Below are 6,135 nucleotides of genomic sequence, written 5' to 3'. Positions count from 1 at the left end.
CACCAGGTCCAGAAAGTGGAGCCAATTTGGAAGTGCCTGAAGCCTGTATTCCCTGGAATCACCAGCAGAGGGCGACTTCACTGTTTGCTAAGAGAAGTCAGTTTCTATAGAAGTCTATGAGACAATGACTCTAATTCTCAGTCGCTATATAACGTCATTATTTTCCTGAGGAGTTTATGGTCTTCTTCAATAGAGCATGATGTTCATTTTGTAAATTGCAGTCTCATTTAGAGTGAAATAGACGATAAAGCACCGTACACAATGAAGCATATGATACAGTGTGATTGAAAGCTGGTACTGTCCAATAGTTGCACGGTTGCACGTGTAGGTGGGCGCACAGTGGACAAGTTCTCAGTCAGACCCACCCCCTGCTCCTACCTCTGGTTTCGAAAAACAAGATGGCGCTGGTCAAAAATGCTAAACTCAAGTCTTCAGAACGTCAGCTCACAAACCAATGGGTGACGTCACAGTGGGTTGCCACTTGACTGAGACTGAATCTGAAGAGATCCTGTTGAAGTTTGAACAAGAGAGCACACAATGGTGGAGTTGATGTGTGCAAATATTGACCTCATTTAGGCCAAAGGAGAGTGAATTGTGTGATTGTGATTGCGACTGCCACTGCGAGACATGCACAACACACGCTGTCAAGAAAACCCATCACAGTTGTTGCAGTTTGCGTCGCTGCAACCTGTTGTTAAATGTCTGGGGAGGTGAACAACAAGCTACAGCGTAGACTCCAGCGTAGGCCACAGCGTAGGGTACGTGGCCACACGGCCCTCTGCTTTATCTATGATGTTGATTAAACACAGGAGTTTAAGTTGGCTTTAAAGATTCCACTTGATGACAAAAGAGAGATGGTGAGAAATTCATTGATGTTTATACCTAAACACAATATGATAAAAAAACAATGTCAAGCCAAACCAATAGGTTCATATATTTGGTCAAAATTAGCTTATCGCAGATATATTTTATTTGAGATATTTGGAAGAAACTATTTCACCGTTTGGCCACAAGGTTATTTTTCAACTTTCACGTGTTGTAATTGCCCCCAAAAGTGTAGTGTATGTGATGGGCTGAAGTCAGCGTGAACATCAACACAACAATGCAAATTACATTACAGCAATAGGCTAAACACTTCCATTTTCCTCAGGTGTTTGTTGGTTCAAGACTTGTGGGAAGTCATGTCCTGGTCATCAAAGCGGCAGTGACCCTGTTTGATGCATCAATTGATGTCAACAGTTTGGCCTCCCTTTGTCAATGCAGTTGCTCCTGGGGCTTTGCTCCCAGCATACCAACTCACACCTCTTTGTTCCGTCCAGAAGTCACTCTGCACCCCAGTGTACAATATGAATGGATTTCCTGATTCAAAAATCACTGGATGGTGGTCGTCAGCAGCTAATGATGAATGATCAGCCTGTCATAAAGTCTTAATAACACATGCTGTTTAAAAAACAACACCATTTGTTTCCTTAAGGGCTTCAATGGGGGAGTCTGTAGGATTTGTAAGGTCTGCTCATACACAAGTTGATCGCCTGGTTTCCAGGCGTGATAGGCCCGGCGCACTAGGAACTCCCCTGACTCTAAAAGCCTGACCTAGTCTCTAAGAGTCCCTTCACGCAAGGGTCACTCGTCATTCGAAGCTTAAAGGAAGTGCCCTGCATAAAAAGTATGGCCACCCAAAGCGGCTGGCAAGCGCTCACTGTGCTTTTCAGGCAAAGTCAAGTCCTTTATTTATGTTGCCCTGTACAACATCATCGGAGGGGGAACGCTTGATGATAGTAAAACTTTTGATAATTTCATGCAGGCACAGTAAAAGGCTTCAGCGAACTCATGCTCACATTCCTCTCGCTACTTTGCACTTTGCTTGCTTGATGATCCCATCTATTAGTCCTCACAGCGCTGCGTACAGCTGCAGTGTCACGAGTGTGGGTCAAGTACACAAAAAAATGACTTTTGACGTTTTCTAGTGGCTGTCAAGACACCGTCTGTTGACATGACAGTGACAGGTCATTCTCCTCAACCATTCTCCTTCTGGCCCACTGACTCCAGAACGAGCAGGATGCTTCAAAGTGATTGGCCGCCCTCGCTCTCAAGGGAGCACAGAGTAGCGGTTTCATTGGCTGTGTGAGTCAGGAGGGACAGGGTCACTTTGCTGTCCAGTCATGACACTAAAAAAGACTTGTTGCTAAGAAACCTTTTTTTTTACAAGAAGCTGTGAGTGAGAGAGAGAGAGAGAGAGACAATTGGCTAAGAGATTAGACAGGTTGAATGAAAGAAGTCTAGTATGTGAGAGGTCGAGGTGGAGAGAATAAAAATTGAGACTAATAACTCAAATTGAGACTAATAACAATATGAAAAATGAAGGACAGCGAGAAGGCTAGCCTGGATGAATCTGTCCGTCTGCTTCTCTCTCGCCCTCTTCTCACATGATGTTATGTAACTGTGTATTTGGTCACAGTTTTGTGAACGCTGCTCATTTTGTCCCTGAACATCTCTGTAGCAAATATCTTTTTACTCTGGACTGAAAAGTGCTTCAATTCGGTTCATGCATTTGCCCTTTTTTACAGAAATATTCTCAATGTAACATGCGTCTTCAGAAGCACCATGCACTGTTTTTTTTAATGTTGGTCAGTTTTCTAATGCAGAGATTCACCTCTTTGGGCTTATGGATTATTGTTTAAAAATCACCAATCAACCAACCAACCAAAATCAAGTTTTCAGTTTATCAAGACTTTAGCATTTTTCGCAAAACATAGAATAGGAAATCATCAGCTTAGAATATTAGTCAGTTTGTGACTTAAAAAGATAAATATCCGATGCAAATCATATCACCAAAGTGAAATTCTGTTTTCATTTAATATTTAAAACCTACAACATTTGAATAGGAATGACACAAATCACCAGCAACCACAATAACGGTTCAAACAGTCGCCTTGATACAAAAATGTGTTCTTTTTAGTTTGTTGACGATCATATGGACATTTTGTGACATTGTGATTATTATGGTGTGATTTTTACTCTTCAAGAAAAAGGTTTGGCAGAATCCTGTTGAATACCCAGGTTAATATGTGCCGAAAAAGAACATGTGTTGAGAATTCCGATCGTGGAGAACAGCATCAGTCGGCCAATTGTGTTGGAACTGAGACAGGGAAAATGTTGATGAATCAAAACAGTAAGCATGAAGGCTAGTCTTGACTGACGCTTCATTCTATAGAGGGAATTTGAATGGATAGAATTCCTCTGAAAACCTGAAATGTCTGGACGTGAGCCCTCTGAAGACAAGGACTCAAATTGACTGACAAGAGACGAAGAAAGTCATAACTTGAGCCAGATCTGCCATTCAGCGCCCCGCGATGGAAACGCTTTGCCAAGTGCAGAAACCCCCAGCTCAACGGACACAGCATCCCACATCTTCATCTTCAACAGCAATTTGTTTGAGCAATTCAACAACGCGCCCCTGGAACATTTAAACACGGGTCACTTGACTGGGAAAGCTTTAGACCGCATTGATGCACAATTTTCACCAACGACAAAAAGAAACTGCGAGGGGAAAGGGAAGAGAAAAGAAGCTAGGGGAAATGCGAAACAAAGAGCCGAGCACAACAGACCCCAAACTCAGGTTCAACAAACTAGCCGCAGCCAATCCGCTGCATCCATTCAGGCCACTTGAATTCAGGGGTCTCTTTTATCCCCACGCGACAATTAGTCTGGTGTCCGACAGAAGGTAATATTTACATTCACAACAACTGCATGACAGTATCAGATCACGAGAGCGACAGTTCAGCTCGGGTTGCAAACACCCTTATGTGCGCGCGCACACACACACACACACACACACGTTCTGACCCCACCTTACTGCGTTCCTTGGAGAGACCAATAGGTTTCTCTGCTTGGCAAGGGAGGAGCATTGAGCGGCTACCGACCAGGCCACCCAGTAGTGAGTGAGACCTGCCAGCAGCAGGCCTGCGCACTTGCCAGTAGAGCCGCGAGGGTCGATATTGGTTTGCTGAATATTAATACTGTCACAGACTGGCGCTTGCGTAAGAGCTCGTGCTCCAGCAAGGCAGCAACACATGTGAACACTCTGCGAGGCTAATATTGCCTTTGCATGATTTTTAAACCGCATTCTCCCAGTGAACTTCACCAGTTTGTTCTATTATTCCGTCGAGTTGTTTACAAAGACGCTCGTCTGACTCGTTTGAACTGAACAAGACCCTCCTTTGGATGTGGCAGAGGGCTGGAACAAGGAGGATATAAAGATGTATGTGCTGTATATAAAGATGGACACCATGACATCCCCTTCAAGTGTTCATGTGTTGATTTTTTTTTGGTAAGGTTTGGTTTGGTTTTTGAAACAAGGGGATGCACCCCACGATTGACAGCTGAGACGGCCATTGGTCAAGCGCGTGTATTGGCGGGACCCAATCAGGTAAAATAAGTGACAGCGCTTTTGTGGATGTTCAGGGCATCAAGCAAACTCATGTAAAACCTTCAGTGTTGGTTTCTTTTACTCATCACATTATTTTTTCTGAGCTCCTCCAAGTAATTTTTTTCGCCGCGCTAGCAACATGACGCCAGAGATGGAAACGTTGGTTTTGTCTGGACAGAAATACAATATATCTCAACAAGTGAGCAATTAGATTAATTACTTGGTTGTGTTGACATTTTGGGGGCCTCAGAGGATGAATCCCAATTATGTTGATGACCCTTGACTTCAGCTCTTGCGCCTGTAGCCGTGTAGATCATCTTTGGAAGGCAATGACAAATGACAAATAACAGCTTAGAGCCCCTCGCTGAAACCCCCCCCCCCCCTCCCACACACACAAATGTGATCACCAGGTGGGTATACAGGGAGTAGTGAAGGCGGCTGATGAACCAACACACATGGAGTTAGTGTGCAGATTACCATTCAGATACAAAAAGTTAATAGTTCACTGCTTTACTGAGAGGATGTTGTAGGTCAACATCTCCCGAGTCCATTTTTTTGTCAACAGAAATCCCAAATGTAGACTAAAGTGTCAGTATGAATAACTCTCATGGTCAGCCGTTCGTTCACTGACTTCATGAGCACCGAGGTTCTAATTGTATTCAGGGCCTTCACCTCGCAGATTTCTCCTGGGAGACCGGTTACATTACACCTGCAGTTATTCATTTGGCTATTTTTAGATCTATCTATCACCGTACAACCCTTTGATGGATGAGCCACGAGTACATCCTGGAGAGCAATGGACCATGGGTAATGAAGACAAACTGTAGATATCATACAAATAATGGCTGTCTCTCTCTCTCTCTCTCTCTCTCTCTCTCTCTCTCCATCCTCCTCCCCCTCTTCAGCTCATCCTCACGTAAAAAATGAAATGTTGATCACCCTGGGAAACATGACACCCCCTCCCATATCTCTATTCTGAATTTGTCATATCACTCATCACTGCCTGACATCTCAGTATCGACACAATGACTGGTGGAATGGGACTATTATACCTGTGAGGTTTAGAGGTGGGGACGGTAATCACAGACCTGTCCATCTGCTGTCACCAGAGATCTGAGTGTGTGTGTGGGTGTGAGACAGAAAGAGAGCAAACAAGTCAACATGTCCGCGTGTGGGTGTGTGGTGTATTACTTTATGGATGCATCTTATTTCAGGGATTTCAGGAGAGCAAACTCGACTCTCACAGCTTCATCGCCAAGAGTTTTTCTTTTATTATTTTTGTAAAGCTGCTGTTTCAATCACCTGTCATGCAAACGCATGAGGTTTTTATTTCAATGAACTATCTTTCTGATTAATTCCTCCTTTTCTGGTCATGAATATGATTTTAAAAATAATTTGCTAATTTGACTGTTTGGTTGAACTGATGTTGTCTGTATGAGTGTGAATGAATGAGTTTTAAACAAATTACAGCTAAAAATTGGTCGAGAACACGGTGGTGCAAGACGACTTACATAGGAGAGGTTTTAATAATGGAAACTATTAGCATTTTTGTTCTGAAATGCCAGAATAAAAGGCACTTTTTTCAGCAGGAGAAATTGTTCCAACCCCTGCGTTACACCTCTGATCAGAATCTTTTAATGATTTCGTAACGATTATCGCATTAAGACGTGATTTGCGTTGATGAAAAGAGATGGCTCTGAGAAATC

This window comes from Scophthalmus maximus, chromosome 6, assembly GCF_022379125.1.
Source record: "Scophthalmus maximus strain ysfricsl-2021 chromosome 6, ASM2237912v1, whole genome shotgun sequence".
Classification (NCBI taxonomy): Eukaryota; Metazoa; Chordata; class Actinopteri; order Pleuronectiformes; family Scophthalmidae; genus Scophthalmus; species Scophthalmus maximus.
This window is presented reverse-complemented; position numbering follows the sequence as displayed.